The 18,248-nt window shown below is 37.3% G+C and overlaps 1 protein-coding gene and 1 long non-coding RNA gene across 2 annotated transcripts in view; one reads left to right on the forward strand and one right to left on the reverse strand.

Annotated features, from left to right (window-relative positions):
* Positions 1 to 18,248, reverse strand: part of grid2 (glutamate receptor, ionotropic, delta 2) — a 495,660-nt gene that overhangs the window by 403,710 nt on the left and 73,702 nt on the right. The gene's annotated exons all lie outside the window — the stretch shown is intronic.
* LOC137026416 (uncharacterized) lies at positions 715 to 3,598 on the forward strand. Its single transcript, XR_010895873.1, has 3 exons — positions 715 to 1,428; positions 2,149 to 2,217; positions 2,624 to 3,598. It is a non-coding gene; the product is annotated as an uncharacterized lncRNA (long non-coding RNA).

The following is an 18,248-nucleotide window of genomic DNA, read 5'->3' on the forward strand; positions in this document are numbered from 1 at the left end:
AGCTCAAAATTAGCCTGTGCGCATTCCGACTCATTTTGTCAGCATGGGTCACATATATTGGAATTGGTCCTATTGCAGAAACAGCACTATATTATAACATTTAAAAGAGGAGGTACAAATTAACATATAAAACAATGTAAGATACAACAAAGAAATGAAAATAAAAGTAAAAGTCTCTCTCTCAAAAAAAAAAAAATAAATAAAAATAAATAAATATATATATATATATATATATATATATATATATATAAATAATTTTTATGAAGAAGAGGTACAAAGGACACAGGAAATCAGCAAATGATTGGAGAGAAAAAATAAAATCAGGGCACAACACAGGGCAGAATCTACAACTCAAAGTGCATGTGCACTAACTGGAGCTTTGTACTTTTTTTCTTTTCTTTTCTTTTTTTTTGTCCTGAGAACACACAGCGCTAATACTTACTTCCAGTAAAAGCTAAGACCCAATAAGACCTTTAAAGGCCTAATCTTTGTGGGACCATATGTAATGCTGAACTCCTGCAGATGAGTACTTTTAGCATTTCCAGAATTTATTACAGTTGCTACCATGTGCCATGAGAAAGTGCACAATACAAACCAGTTCTTATAGAATATGTCTTCAACCTCTTACAATACATTAGCTGCACAAATTGCCTTTCCTCGGATAACCTCCGCTTCAGTTTCCTGCTTTGAGGTTAACACTCTGAGGTCTAAAAACGCGCCGGCGCGTTTTGCAGTTTTTTTTTCACATTGCAGCAAAACAGACTTAAAATACTCCGTCATTTTTTGTCATAGAGACATAAGTAATATATCAATTGAAACTATAGAATGTCTTCTTTTTTTTGTGTACACTCACAATCAAAATAAAACTTTGTGCTTTTTAAAAATAAATAAAATATACAGGGTGTGCTGTCCTGCCGTCTCCGTCTCTGCAAACATCGTTCTAAAACGTCACTAAAAGTAACTAAAATAGATGGCTTATACATGCTACATGGACATGAGAGATATGTCTTTGGAAAGCTTTAAGTGTCTACTTTTAAACAAAACAAATAAATTCTAAAACAAATATTCTCCCTTTATGTAATCAGTATAAAAGTAAAGAGAGGTACTGTTTCTCCTGTCTGACCTAATTATCTTTAATGTGTGCCCGCCCACGCGCAGAGCGCTCTATTCATAAGATAATGTGCTGAGGCGATTTATGCAAACTGTAAACGCCCCTAACAGCGTCTTAAAAAGCATCAAGTTTCATCAGATTCATTCGCTGTCCTTCGCGTTTGGAAGATGGCACACTACACAGGTGAGCAGGCTCTTCAGATGGTCCTGGACAGTGAGGAAGTTCACTCTTTCCTCGGAAGAAGAACACGACTCTGACGATGAACGTCTGCATTTTGAAGAGCGACTTGATCCAGCTGAAGATACAGTTTCTGATGAGTAAGTGATTTAGTTTTACTTAAATTATTTGACGTGTTTTTTTTTCTATATAAGCGTACATATATTTGCCTTATATTTACATCTATCTATATAACTATATATATAACTTTATCTCATAAAAACGCTTATAAATAGAATGCTTTTCTGTTGATATAGGGCCTACTTAAATTATTTATATAAGCGTACATCTATATTTGCCTTATATTTACTTCTATCTATCTATCTATCTATCTATCTATCTATATATATATATATATCTCTATATATATATATATATATATATATATATATATATATATATATAACTTTATCTCATAAAAATGCTTATAAATAGAATGCTTTTCTGTTGATATACTCAAATTATTTGACGTGTTTTTTTTTTATATACAAGCGTACATCTATATTTGCCTTATATTTACATCTATCTATAAATATATATATAGCGTATCTAAGTACCGTATATGATAGGCGTGAATGTGCTAAAATATGCTTGGTTGTGAAATGCGCGAACATGTTGCTATTTGCTAAATGTGCTAACTGATATAGCAGACTGTAAACGTTTACACATTCGCACACTTTGTCCGGTAATGGCCAATTGACAGACATATACAGCATGCTTGTATACCTGTTACTTTCCTGTCAGTTATGCATAGCTAATGGTATGAGAGTATTATCTTATATGCTAATAATAACAGGGTTTTTTTTTTTACATTTTTTTAGGAATGTGGATCCATCACTCTCACATTCACCTGCAATTCCCACTAGGAGGGCACGCAGCAACACAGTTGAGTAAGTACACTTTTACCCACTATATGGTAGGCCTATATTGAAATCTGTAAGATTTTTCATGTTTTTAAAATAAGTTTCGTCTGCTCACCAAGGCTGCATTTATTCAATTAAAAATACAGTAAAAACAGTAATATTGTGAAATATTATTACAATTTAAAATAACTGTTTTCTATTTGAATATATTTCACAAAGTCGTTTATTCTTGTGATGTCCAGCATCATTACTCCAGTCTTCAGTGTCGCATGATCCTTCAGAAATCATTCTAATATGATGATTTGCAGCTCAAGAAACATTTATTGTTTACAATTGTTCAGAAATGTTTCATAAGTAGCAAATCATCATATTTGATGATAATATTTGATGATAATATTAATAAGATTCATATTTGATGATAATATATTTGCAGAGCTCTGTGGTGTGTCGTCACAGAAAGCAGCTCCAAAACGGACCAAAAGTGACCATGTACCGGTTCCAGGAGCAGAGCTGACATCAGATGCAAGGAATAATGCCACCGCTGGTCATCGGAACTGCATGCTTTGCAAAGTACAGCTTGGTAAAAGGCAAGACACACCTTGGAAATGCCAGGCATGTGACATTTACTTGTGTCTTCAGTTGAACTGTTTTCAAAAATGGCACACAGATGTGTGACTGTTCAGATTCTCTGTTCACCACCTCTCACTGACCATTGGGCTGCAAAGATTATCTATATGTGATCAAGCAGGTTATGTATAGGGTGTAAAAGTGGGCTTTTTTTTTATAAACCTTACCTTTATTTGCCTGTATACACAAAAAATGTGCCTTTGACCCTAGTTTATATGTGGATTATATTGTTAACTTTATTTTAAATAAAAAAGAAAAAAAAACAATGATATGTCTTGTCTTTGCATTTTCTTAGTTGACTCAGTCACATTCCTGACTGAATGGCTCATTATGCGGCTCATTAGGGGCAGGGTCTTAATCTCCCCAGGTGTAAATCACTTCATTATTCATGAAGAGTCACACCTCTTCGCATATGGCCTACCTAAACAAAAAGTGTCTTAGAAATTTAAAATCAATACAATGTTTTATGTGTCAGAGTAGGGAGGATCATTTCCACATCATTTTGAAGCAAAAACTCTACACTAAAATATACAATTCTCAAAAGTCTTGTGAAAAAACATTTAGTATGCATTTTTAGGTATTGTTTCAGTTACTTTTTTTTTTTGTTTTTTCAATAACCACGCATAAACATTATTCCTTTAAAAACACAAACATGTACATACATGTTCCTCACATATTATGGTAGCCTAGTTTGTGCTGAATACAGTGTAATGACACTTTTGTCATTAATATGTTTATAACCAACTGATAAAAGCACAAATGTCAGGGCATGTCAAAACTTCTCCAGGGCCCAAAATCAGCCTCAGACTCCAGAGGGTTAAGACCAAATGGCCATTAACATCAACTGATGTTGTCAGCATGTGTTGGATGCTTGATGACTCAGGGGCAGTTGATAATGAGCTCAATTGTGGTGTTTTCGCCTCAGGTGGGGCAAAGGTGAGAAATGTGACAGTTATGCTAATTCAGGCCAAGATCCCGATTCTGGTACTCAGTGAGGGTTATGAGGCCATGCCCCCTCAGGGACTCCCATCTCCACCTCAGCGTGCAAAACTGATGGGATCGTCAGATTTGCACCCAGACAGAGACAAGATGGAGCATCTGGGTCTTGGATGAGCATAGGTGGCAATCAACATCCTCAGATGACTATACCAAGATCAGTAGAGCATGCTCCGTTCAGTCAGTTTGACAGAAATCATGTTGATCTCAAGTGTCGTTAGGGACTTCACTTAAATAAATGGAGTCAATAGTCATTCTGGAGGCAGCGAAATCAATAGGCTCAAGACCGGCATGGAAGGATGTGCTCCAACTGAGCCTTCAACATCAATCTGCCATCTGAACCATACAAAGCATCACTGCAAAGTGCTTTAAAGGAGACAAAGATTGAAAACAACTACATAGAACGTTTAATCCACACTTTTTTCACTTCATCTCCTGTTAAGTCTAGCTTAAAGTACATAAAGTTCACACCCGCATGCCTCGCTAGTAATTAAGCCTAGCATACTTAAATCACATTCAGTTCAACTAACAATATCCTATTGGCTTAATTTTCTGGCTTAGCAGAAGTAGCATGGTTTTAATTACAAAATAAAGGTCACTCTTATTATTGCAGTGTTGAGGGCTAAACATCTCTAGAGTATTGTTTATTGCTCTGTGCTAAAGTGTTCCCAGTGGAGCTGAAGGTCAGGTGTCTGCCTCCCAGTCAGGATGTCACCCAGCTCACATCGACCTACTACTGCTGCTTGTGCAACACCATCAGATCTGCCTGAGGAGGGAAATACTCTGGCAACCCATTTTTGCTAACACTTGCTTATTTTCTTGAAATTGTTGCTACATGAAGTTGAACACCCAAGGCATGATGTAGGCACAGATTCTCAAAGTCGGCATAAAATGAAAATTCAATCTATCTATTTTACAATTTAAATTTTATAGATCTTGTTTTGAACAATTCATCCAGGTTAAAAAAAAAATTACCTAAATTTTTAATCAAAATATCATAAATCAAGCATTGTGTTAGTTAAGGCAGGCTATGTCAGGCAAGCTCAGGTAGACCGATTAGTCAGCTGATGCTGACGTGTACCAAAGCAGTTTCGACACCTATCGTAGCGGGCCATTTATATTCCCACGCCTTCTCTCTTCTATTGACTTGCTGCTCTCCCCGCTCTGTCCAAGCATTGCTACATGGACAGGCGTGGGGAATTTTGCACAGAACAGAACCATACCGCCAACAGTAACTCTATGCTATAATGTAATAAATTATATACTTGACGAAGTGGTCCTGACTGAACTGGATGTTTAAGTTAAAATGGCAGACTTCTCTCTGATGATGTATGCAGGAATTCTCCAATCATTAACTGCTTAAACCACTGCAAGCTTGCGGCATTTGCCTTCATTTTTAACAACCGACACATAGAACCATATTCCCCGCTCTTGAAGTTACACTCAAACATGTGTCACAAAAAAGAAAAGATCTGTTGCTACTTCTATTTCATCACAACTTTAAGTTCCATTTATTCCAATAAAGGAATACATATTTGGAAATAAGAAATGCAATTTTAATACCAAATGATAAGAATTTAAATAATAAATACATTTAAAACAATTGTTAAAGACTTTTTAATGGCTTCTTACAGTTGGTGGCATAAATGTAATCACTTAATTGGCCTTAACAATAATACTACATGGTAAAAAAAAAACAACTGTTGGTTTAACTTAAAGTAAGTTACTTGGTTGCCTTAAAATTTTGAGTTCATTTAAATGAAACATTTGAGTTAATACAATGAAGGTGATTGGTTTAATCAACAGAAACTCAAAATATTATGTTATCTGAGCCACATTAATTATCCAAGTTGATTTGGAAAAAGAAAAAATGTGATAAATTGTGAAAGTATTTTTTTACAGTGAAATCAAAATTATTATATATAACTATAAAATGTTAATGACAAAATTCATAATGTGCATGTCTTACAGTTTTTTGATAGGTGTGTTGCTAGGTATTCGCTAAAAAAAAAAACATTTCAACAATCTGACTACACTTGTGCTGTATGTATATGCTTGATTCACTAAAAAGAATTCTTCAGCAAATCAGACTGCACTACACTGTATTTGATTCACTACAAAGGACCAAATCATTAGAATCATTTGTTTGCGAATTAGACTCCATTGGTCAAACTGCATGTGTTTGATTCACTAAAAAGAACCAAGTCATACTGTATAAGTCATTCATTATGAAATCAGACCTGCACTGTATTGTTTTTATACAATAAAAGAGCCAGCACACAAGTGTCTTTCATTTGGGAATCACACTTCACTGGCTGCACTGTCCTGTTTCATGCCATAGTTTCAGTATTGGTGTTGCGGTGCCTCTGATAAGTAGTGCGGGAAACTCTGTCAGAGTATTTTAGAACGGTCTTCCATTCGCATCAGTGTGTATGAGAATTTCTTTGATGAATGTGATGCACATTCACTTTCATTTATAAATATGAATGCAGAACTGTATTGCTTTTGTCAGAGAGCATCTAGTCTGTTGTTTTACAGGACCCATCTGAATCCTTTTTTTTTTTTTTTTTTTGGGATAAAAGGCCTAGATACACAGACTCCATTTTGAGGAGAACCAGGTAGACACTTATACTAGCCAAAACTCTGGCAGTAGGCATACATTTTTTCCCCTTTCACAAAGAGACAGCAAATTATTTTGTGCTTTAATGCACTTTAATGGCTGCATTTGTGCCGTGCCTCAGAGAAAAAATGAGAGAGACCCTTTCATTTCAATGTAGAGCAGCAGAGCCGAGGTGAGCAGGACTCCATCAGCAACATGTGGAGTAAGGAGCGACGAGAGGAAAGATACGGGAAGATTGAGGAGAGCGTGGCATTGCTTTGTAATGCGATCAGAAACAGTTCTTTTATAACCTCTCGTCACTTACATTTCATCAAACTCCTTTCTCTTATTTCATTTCACTTTTATTACTTGTCTGCAGAGACTGTTTTCGCCCTCACTACGGATGGATGTAATATTTATACCTGTCACACACACAAGGGCCAGAAAAATGAGAATATCTCCCCAGCAGAAGAGAAGCAATGGGGCTACAACGTTCGGTGGCAGCTGTCAGCAAAACCCCAGCGCAATGTGATTCCTGACCCTCTCCAAATCTCCTCATATCTTCAAACCGGCACAAGAATGAATGCTGGCAGATAGCAATCTCATTACTGACCTCTGTTCAGTGTGGAAAAGAACACACACACACACACACAGTTCGGTTTTCATGCTTAATAGCCTTCCATGAAAACACACACGCACATTCACCCACACACAATCGCCACATGCAGAAATCGATTAGTGTGCAGGAAATCTCACTGCAAACCACGCCAAAGTCAGTGCCTAGCGACAGTGACACAATGATGATGACATTGCCATGGCAACATACTCCTCAGGTCTCCCGTAGCAGTGGAGTGAGCTCTTTGAATGCCCTGGACGGTATTTTTAAGTGATGGAAACCTTTTGGAAAACAAAGTATCAGCTGGGTCACACTCTTACTTCCTGCTGTTCTGCCAAGTTGAACGGATTGACAGATCGCTCTCCAAAAAATTTGGTCTAACAAAATGCAATTACAGGAATATTCAATACAAGTTAAATTCAATCGACTGCATTTGTGGCATAATGTCAAAAAAAGCAAAATTGGAGGTTACATAAAGACACATTGGAAGTGAATGGACCAAATTTCTGGAGGGTTTTAAAGGCAAAAAATGACGCTTATAATTTTACAAAAGCACTTACATAAATTATTATTTTTAAATGAGTATTATTCGAGCTGTAAAAGTTATTTAAAGGGCACCTATTATGCAAAATTCACTTTTACATGGTGTTTGATCATAAATGTGTGTTGGCAGTGTGTGAGCAAAACCACCCTAGAATGAGAAAAATCCACCCAGTGTTTTTTTTACAATCTCAATAATTCATAAGCACTGTCTCAGAACGCCCTGTTCTAAGATTGCTCTCACTGTGACGTAGAATTGCGCTAAGCACCACCCACGTGGTTTGATTGACAATCTGGTTTTGGCATAGACCCCGCCGTCGGTGATCTGTCAACCATCCTCTATTGTTTCAACGACAGCCGGTAATGTCTCCTAAGAAACATAAGTGTTCTGTTGTGGGATGTAATAATGAACATAGTAGTTTTCACTTACTTCCGACATCAGAGCCACTTAAAACGCAGTGGATGGATTTTATTTACGAAGGAAAGGCGCCACTCAAAATTCCAAAATACGTTTATGTTTGCGCGAATCATTTTTTGACTGACTGTTTTGAGAAAGAGGGTCAATTCAAAGCAGGTCTTGCTTCAAAGTTAATCCTCAAGTGTGGATCGTTGCCTACTGTTCGCGATCCAACGTCACCTCCAGAAGAAGTAAGTGTATTTAATGTTTTTTGAATAGTCATTTCAGTCGATGTCAGCCAATTCAATAACAAATGCGTCTAAAGTTGCTGTCGTCGTCGTAGAATGTCTGTGTATATAATTTAAACCTTGTTTGTATAGTGTGTATCTAACGTACTTAGCAAACGTTATCACAGTATTTGTGTTTGTAGTTTCAAAAAATTGCGCGAACGTTATCACAATGTGTGTGTGTGTTGCACATCCATAATTGCAAAGGGGACACGATTAAAACTCTATAAGTACATAAATGTATCAAATAACCATTCAGAGACGTCCTGCTCCATTCTCAATTGTGTTTCTTCAGCCGGAGTCTCTTCATCATCTGGGTCTGATTCCGGTTCAAACATGTACGGCTGAATGCCATACAAAACAGCGGGTCTCTCATTCTCAGCCATTCTGTTTCTACTGACTGTTTATTGCCATAGGTATGCAAGTTACGCCCTCATCCAAAGGCAGGGCGGGAATATGCAGCTCATATATTTTTAAGGTGGTACACACCAAAACAGCTCTTTTTAAAACAGGCCCCCAAAATGACATTTTCAAATGGTTATAATAAATTAACTGTGGGGTATTTTGTGCTGAAACTTCACAAATACATTCTGGGGACACCCAAGAGCAATATTACATCTTGTAAAAAGCGGCATAATAGGTGCCCTTTAAACCATTGTTTTGTGGAATTATAGGGCTTATGCTGTTATACCTAAATTTTCACAGAGAAAGTTAGAAAGCAATTTTTGTACACTAAAGTCACAACATAGGCTCATTGGAAAAACGTGACTCTACCTACATTTTTTCCAAAACTATTCCAAAAGCAAACATATACATAAAGTTCATTGCAATTTCCAAGTGAAATCAACATTAGAGGCTGTGAAACACTAACAACTTTTATTCCTTTTTCATACAAATTATGATTGAAGCAGGAGATCGATTATTATTATTTATTGATTAATAAAGACCTATTTCCGCAAACAGTTTTATCATAGTGGGTGATTTGTAAACTAATACATGTTGATGTTTCAGTAAATGTGTTTTTATGTCATGTTTGCTTTTGTTAAAACTATCATTTAGGGTTTAGTCTACAGTTTACCACCATTCAATGGACATTTCAATTCCAAAATTCCATAATAAGGACAACAAACAACATAATAAAATGTTGCCAGATTCACATTCAATTTTTTAAAAATTCTGTTTAAAATAAAATCTGTTTAACATAAAACTGAACACGCTTTTAGCGCCACTCACAGACATTTCACTCTGAAAATGCCACAAAATGTACAAGAAGCAATGCAATGTAATTTTGCAGAAAGGTAATCACAGGCACGTTTTTCCAATGAGCATCTGTTGTAAAATTATCTTAAAGGGTTAGTTCACCCAAAAATGAAAATTCTGTCATTAATTACTCACCCCCATGTTGTTCTAAACCCATAAGACTTTTGTTCATCTTCGGAACACAAATGAAGATTTTTTTCATGAAATTTGAGAGCTTTAATAGCGAACATAAACAGAAACTCAACCGAACCTGAATGAAGCGTGAAAACAAACTTCTGCATAATAGGGCTGGGACAATACATCGATTCTTGAAGCGCGATACAAAGAATCTGGAGCATTCTGAGATTTTCAGATGTATTGCGATTCTCTCTCGAAACGATTCTGAGCTTAGTTTTTAACAGCAGATGGCACAACGTGATTTAGAAACACCCGTACTCTGCTTGCTTCCAGTCCCTTTGCACACACCACTTAAACCTAAAATAATCATTCATAAAATTAGAAAAGGTTAAAGCGAATTACAAGGGTGTTCGCAGTGGGCTGTTTACATTAATCTTGTATCATAAAAGCATTCTGAGCCACAGTGCAAGTATATTTAACCACTTACATTACTTGGCAGAACACACAAGACCTCTTCAGCATTCTTCTTCATGAGCGTTTGAGTGTGAGGTTAAAAACTAGCCTAGAGCAGGGGTTCCCAACCACGTTCCTGAAACGTGTTGAAACAGTGAGAATATTAATGCTTACGTATTGGCCCAATTCCATTGTAAGTGCATCATTGTAACCCAGATTTTTGCCCTTTTTTTTAAGAAAAAGGAGGAACAAGTCAATTTTGGACATTTTAAAAACAATGTCATAAACACTACTGATTTAGCTTACCTAGTATTGAACCTGGAATACAGGCCACATAAATATCTCAGTATCAACGACAACATTTTATCTATCTTGACAAGATACCGGGTCAAGATACTCATCTGTTTTCTTTTTCACGCCGTGCTCCGTCACAGGCACTTCATAGTGGCACTATCCCACTCCTGGCTGTCACATGGAGAGAAGTTAATTCAATTAAGTGATGTGAAAGAGTTTTTTTATGATCCAAGCCCAGGGAGCTTTTTATCGCATCTAACAAAAGCCAAGGAAGCCTCTGGACTGCATCTCCTATAATATTAAAAAACATCCTGACATTAAAACTCAACAAAGCAATCATCTCTCTCCAGAGACACTCTCCTGAGAAGCAGAGAGCCAGCCAGTAACATGGGCCCTGGCATTTAGAGTCCTCAACCGCTGCTGTGGCGTGAGCAGTGCTCGAGCATTTTTAATTAAATAAACTCAGGCTGGGTTGATATGCTGCGTTTTGAAAAGTCACCTCATTAGTTTCAGCAGGAAGAGGCAGGACTGAGGTAGAGCCTGATTATAAACACTTTACGCAGCCTGGGATCAATTGAGATAAGATGAGAAGAGCAGACGCTAGCAGTTAGGAGTATTTTTAATGGTTGCCATACCTGTGTTCATTCCCTATTCACATGTGAAGGCTTTAACTGTATGAGTGCTATATATAGAGTCAGTTTTGAGTAGTAAGAGAACTGACATGCTTCTAGGAATGAACAATGTCTGACGTGGATGGTGCCAGAAGGTTCGAGGGAAGAGAGAAATGGTCAGAGGTCACTGGCTTTGTGTCATAGTAGCAGGATATGCCAAAAAGAAATGTGCAATAAAAAAATACATACAGGTAGTCATGGAACCAGGTCATCAAGTGACAGACCAAAGGAATGAATAGCATTGCTTAGGACTGCATTTCTGAGACAAATATGAGATTACAAAGCACCTGAAGCCCCACTGCAAATAAAAACCGTTGTCAAATTGTTTGAATATACAGGTTCAGTACTGATCCTCATATGGTGAGTGCATCTACTGTGAAAAATGCTGTTTAACTTTTATGCACACAAATCCTAAACTGTGGTAAAAACTGCATTTTATAGAGGTTTTTTAGTGTGGTACATGTGGCCAGGGGCGATTCTAGGATTTTAGCCTCAGGGTCTTGAGTCCCATACAAGACTTGTGAGTTGCATTGGTCTGGAATGACAGGATGTTTCTAGCCTTCAGTGTTAGAAACTGTGGGTTCAACTAAAAAAATAAATAAATAAACCAGTCAAAATGACATATGGTTTGTTAATGGATGTATATCGGGGTGCATTTACTCGCGATTCAAGTGGAATGGAGAACTGGCTGCTGATGAGTGATGGATAAGGGCTGGGTTTGTCCCACCCCTACTGCCCTAGAGAACATTGCTGCCCTTGGTCTGCCACTGAGGGGTGGATAATAAAAAAATATAATGAACTTTACAACTTTTACAAAATGACTGTTTGGGGGAGGATTCAGAGTGATATAATCCCAGAAGCTGCTTTTTTTTTCTTTAAACAAAGAGAGAGATTGCACAGTCACAGATAGACCTACTGTGTGGTGGCACTGTGCTCCATTTTCTAGCAACATCACATAATGAATTCACAAAGTCTAACAATGAAAATGAATAAATAAGGCTGTACACAGTATAAATGCTATTTCTCATGAAAGGACATTTAAATAATGTGCTTAACCTTGACTTTAAATGCTTCAGCCCCCATGTCTAACCTCGAATTTCACATCTCTTAACCTTCAACTGTAAGCTAAGAGCTTATCAGAGGACTTACAGTAACATAGGCTGTATTCACTGCCATTAAGCAATGATGAATATGAAAGTTCACAATCCGAGGTTCAGCATCTTTTTAAGGATCGGTGGGGTTATTAGCTGTTAATTTATGTTCTTTGAGAGGGAAAACAAAAGACATTTCAGTTAAACAATATATGTTGACATCATACTAGGTGAGTGAAAGCGTTAAAAAATAATAATAAAAAATAATAATAAAAATCAACAGATAGACAGTCAAGAATCACCTATACCTATGATTATCATTACCATTTCCTTAAAGTCCCCCTATAATCAATAATTTTATCCCTTAAAACTCATCTTTAATCACCAAAATGACAAGTTTTTCCTGTGAAAATAAATTAGCCCCACCTCCACTTGCTCACACCAGCTGAGTGATGAACTCACTCAACTTGCTGAGGTAAACGCTGCACAATGGTATTGTGTCAATGACGTGACTGGTCTCTATTTTTTTTTGTCCAAAGGCCTTAATAATATAAAAAACGAAGATATGACATCCAAAGTATGTAAGGTAGTACAACTTGATCTCTATTATGGAATCCAAAAGGTTTTAATTATATTTTGCTACATATAAAGGTGTTTTAAAGATTTTAAAGTGTCAAAAGGTCATTCGAAGACCAATACAACTAATTTCATTTGTGATTAAAATATTTTAAAATGTAATAAATGTATATATTTTTTATTCTGGCATGATTTTATAACATCATATATCAACATAGTGCAAAATGGTATTAAATTTATGAGTAGAAGTCATTGCTTTGTCATGAGAAAGAATATCCGGAAAAATGAATTTCAGTGATGTCATTCTAACTAACCAATATAAAGGGACCATTTTGGATCAAGTCATGCAGTCAATACCATGTGACAGGATGTGACATCATTCAGACACCTGCAAAGGACCACACAGTTGTGAAGCAAAGTAATTAACTCTCTCTTAACTATTTGAAAATTTCATATTTTCACTTGATCATATGCATGTCCCGATATATCAGGTCTTTCGGTACAACCGCTATAAAGTTAGCATTGTTTGAAAATATCATCATTCGGTGTAACCAAAAGAGTCATTTGGTAAAACCAAAATTTTGGTTATATAGTGAATGACTTTTTTGATGACAAATTTTGTCCATCTTGTAATAAATGACAAAAGCAGCGTTAATTGATTATAGGAACCACATAATCTCATTGTTAACACTTAATAAAACTTAATTAATTATATCTCCATTATATTTTTGGACACCATTTTTGCCAATGACCCTATCGCTCTTTACAACATCGGACACATAACTAGGGATGTCCCGATCACGTTTTTTTGCCCTTGAGTCCGAGTCATTTGATTTTGAGTATCTACCGATACCGAGTCCCGATCCGATACTTTTATAATACATAAAAAAGAATAAAGAAGAGAGAAAAAACAGATGCAGGATCCAGGAACAGTGCTTTTCAGGTTTTTCAGGTATCTAACAGTAGTTTTCAAGTACAGAAAATGGATAAAGTAATCAAATATAAAATATCACTGCATCTTTACTGTATAAAATAAATAAAGATTAATCATTATTGAAGTTACAAAAACTATTCAGTCAACAGCAGTAAGTGATTTCTTTGTTATTTGATTTAACATTAAAAACAGGCAGCAGGAATAGTTTTTCTCCCTTTAAGACATGCACAAACCAGTACATATACTGTTACACATGCGCTGTCTTTCTCGACTAATATACGTTCACTTAAGACATAACCGACTATGTTTTCTAGGATACTCGCTAAGACGGGCATGTTGACATAATTTTTGTATGAATTTGTCCGCTGAAGCGCAAGACTTGAAGGAGAACTCAGTATTTGCACGCTGACTGAAATAAGCGTGTGCGCGCTTCGGATGAGCGCACACAAATCTTCTCACAGCGCGCAAGCTCTCTTTCGCATCTTGTTCTTGAAGGTTTAAATCAGCAAGGCTTAAATGAGTTAGTTTAAACACAGATAGCAACGTGTGCTGTTCAGGTCTCACCTGCGCTCGCGCGCTATCAACACCTGGGTGACGACGGCGACTGGACATTAGAGCATACAGCACTCGCAGTTAACAGTTTACAAAGAGTGAATGTTTTGTCCACGCTTTCTGACTATTGTTGTTAAAACGTTTTGTGCATCCATCGACTGAAACATACATTATCTGAACTCTGTCTGTCTGTTTTTCCACGATGCTATTTTAAACAAACCATATTAACCAATAGATGCGTCGTCATTCGAGATGGACCGCGGTGCAAGTGTGTACCGAACCGTAAGTGGAGAACCGTTGCACCCCTAATACATATATATCCGAGTCCTGATCGGGAGGTAACGTCCGATTCCGATCGAGTCTGAAACAGCGTGATCAGGCCCGATTTCCGATCACATGATCGGATCTGGACATCCCTACACATAACGTGTTATTAATATGATTAGCTTTTTGCTTGACTATATTATCAAACAGCTAATAATGTGTTGCTAATGTAACACAAACCATGTTCCATTCAAAATCAGAAAGCTGCCTTCTAACAATCAGTATCCTTACAAACGCTTTGAACAACTCAGAAAGTCAGTGGAGAAATTTCATCATAACAACATGAACAAAAAGTTCATCATAGCATCATAATATACATCATACACCCGCTATATTGCTTAATCTACATGATTTTCCATATCAACAGAAAAATATACCGGGATAACCTGGCTTCTCGAGACTCCCCTGCTAGTTCGCTGTTAATGATATGCTAAAACCCGCTGGCACGTTGGTGTTGATATATGAATTTGCACATGGTTTGTTTTAAAGCATATTAAAAACACCACATATACATATAAACAACATTAAAAACTAGATTTTCACCACAGGGGGTCTTTAAACATATCTGACAGACATGTCCTTATTCACAATCAAATCTCCTTGAATTATTTCCTGCTGCCTGAAGACTTCTGACTCATACCTTTACCTTGAGGCCTGGTGGGCAGTAATTATAAAGATAAAGACTGAAACTATGCAGAATTCATTCTCTGATTAATTATTGAGGTCCTGATTTATACCACCAGTGTCTGAGAAGATCACTAACTCAGTCAGCTGACTGACAGCCTATTCCAGATGCCAACAGCTGCGAATTCTAATCACTGGCAGAGTGATGAACGACACTTGTGTGTTGGCAAACAGGGCCTTACAGCTGCCAAAAGAGGTGGGGAGACGTGAAGATTATATGAGGGACAGTGTAGGGATAAGAGAGTGTCTTTCTCCTGGATCTACACTGAATAGCTGTTGGTGACAACACACGGTGTCACATTTCAGTACAAAACCCAGATCATCCCAGGATCATCCACTGACATCCAAATGCTCAAATGAGACTTAAATACGGGGCCTTTGGAGCTGTAAATTCTTCAGTACATGCATGCTGCTAGAGGATTGTGAGAGGATCGAGGCCAACATAACCCTTGCAAACCTTCTTTCCTTGTCTAAGGAACTCTTGACAGTGGAGATCAATAGAAAAACAGTAAAGTAAAAGAGCTAAGGTCAGCCATGACTTCTGAAGACAATGTCTGACCTCCAGAGGTGGACAAATCAATGGACGATTTATTGAGTGATGCTTAACCTTATAACAATGCGGTACAATCTGATGTGAACTTTTTGGTGAGGGAACATTTGGCCAATTCAGTGGAATGGCTATGTTAATCAATTGATCAATCAATCAATCAATCAATCAATGTTTTGCCACATTAATGGTAGGCCAAAATTTCCTAGCAATCTCCACCTGTTACTAAAAGGTTCTTAACCAGTCCATTCAAAAAGGAATAAGAATGTGTGCCTAAAATCTATCCCAGACATGAGCAGTGGTGGTGGACACACGCATGACTTGCACTAATGAATCAATACTACCTTTCATAAGCCCCGGGTCATTATAATTCTCTGAGTGATTCAAATCACTATGAAGGGAACTGCAGGCTTATTTGTATTCCGTTTCTGTGCTAGAGGGGGAAGGAAGGCCAGTCGGCAGTTTGCACAATCAGGTTCCCAGCAGAGTGGAGGCGGTCTGGTCAGGAGAACCTAATTCTCTCTCTCACAACGGCTCAGGGGGATCAGGCATGAGAAGTGTCATTACGGTGACAGAGTCCAATGGAATGATTTGAAAAGAGTGCGATTGAGGTTGAGAAGGAAATCTGTGAAATAAATGAGAGTTATTATTTCTGCTGTAGCTGTGTATGGAGAGAAAGACAGAGCGGGGAAAAAAAAGAGATGGAAGGAGGCAGGCTGCTTAGTGAGAGCAAGAAGCAACCGCTTTAGCCCCAGGGTGATTGGACCTCTCTTTTCAGACAACTGAAAGCTGTGTCTATGCTTTGGACAATCACAGCATGGGAGAGTTAGCGCACGCACACATAAACGTTCAAGTCAGAATGATGTGAACAGCGTGAATAACGTTACTGCTCAAAATATGCTACAAAATCATGTCTCACAGAAATGTGGAATGCACTTTCTGCCAAGTTGTTTGTTGTGTTGAATTAGTTATTGCCGAGAACTCCATGTGGAGTCTATGAAATCATAATATTGAAAAAGAAACTTTCACTTTTTTAGATTCGACCAATGCTTTTCCCTCATTTGACTTTTTTTTTTCTTGTGTGGAAAACAAAAGAAGATATTCCAAAAAGCTTTTTTTGTCAATGCAATGACAGTCATTGACATTCTTTGTACGGACAAAATCAGTTCTTTAAAATATCTTCTTTTGTGCTCCACAGGAGAATAAAATGCAGGTTTGGAACAACATGATTGTAAGTAAATGATAACAGAATTTTCATTATTGGGTGAACTGTCCCTTTAAGCCATAGAATGCACATTTATTGCCTTGGTCTTAAAGTATAACATCCTCAAATATGAATTTAAATTTCATGATTTTTGTTTTCCAATTAAAACGAAAACCAATTAACTTGCATAACACTGGTGTTTGAGACCATCAAGTGCTTGACTCCTCTTACAATAATCTGTGCAGTAATCATTTCCATAATTCGAGCCAAATTCACACTCACAGCTCAGACGGACGGCTCTCAGCAGGAGTAGGAAGCTGGCTACCCCTCCTGCGATGTCCAATAGAGACGTTCCGCCAGCTACTGTTTTCCTATTTTCCGAAAGCGCAAAGAAATGTCCGTCCATCATTCATGGGAAACTTTGAAAGTGCCAGTTTCCCCATTGAAGAAGTGCCAAACTTCACATTTGGAAGGCCAAGTTCCTCTGAGATGCCACCAAAACACAGTGGCGGGGTTTTACCCAGCTGTCAGCTGTAGAATGCCATCATATCATCGCTTTATTACAAATGTCAGACTCACTGCTGGAAACACCCCCCACTGATTAGAGGCTGGATAATTGGATTGTGGCTCTACCTCAGAAACACTGGCTAGGGGCAATTAGAGGGTGAAGACCATGAAAGGCAATATGAGGATGTGTATATAGAAGAACCGGACGAGAGAACCAAGAATAAAAGGTGTGGACATGACCTTGAAGAAAGCTCCGGTTAAGAACACTGCATTCTAATGTAAATAAATAAATAAATACTATACCATTATAAAATAATACATATTTTCACTCTTTACCAGCCAGAAGACCGGTACATAACAATGTACAACGTACATAAGCAATGCTTTTATCACTTGTTTCTGCTCCTTTTTTGCCTTTGTTTTGATCCGAAGATTCTCTTTCAGAAGAGAATCTTTCCCCCCCACTGTGTAACAATGAAAACACGGAAAGCCAGAAAAGGTAAAGGGGAAGCGTTGTGTAATAAATGGAAAATTCAGTCAATGATGGTGAAAGAGTTAATATAATATCATTATATAAAAAATGAAAAAGTAGTAAATCTATCCTGTATATATTTCTGCAGACATGAGTGCAATAATAATCTGGCATGTGTTTAAGTCACTTACAATCATTGTATTGCATTCGGAGATGACATTTCAGTTTTAGTAGTATTTTGAGATGCTTGAGGCTTTCTTTGAAAAACCTGCCAAAGCCTGAATCCCTCTCTTGTAGTTTGAGATATTAG

This window comes from Chanodichthys erythropterus, chromosome 9 (assembly GCF_024489055.1).
Source record: "Chanodichthys erythropterus isolate Z2021 chromosome 9, ASM2448905v1, whole genome shotgun sequence".
In the NCBI taxonomy this organism is placed as follows: Eukaryota; Metazoa; Chordata; class Actinopteri; order Cypriniformes; family Xenocyprididae; genus Chanodichthys; species Chanodichthys erythropterus.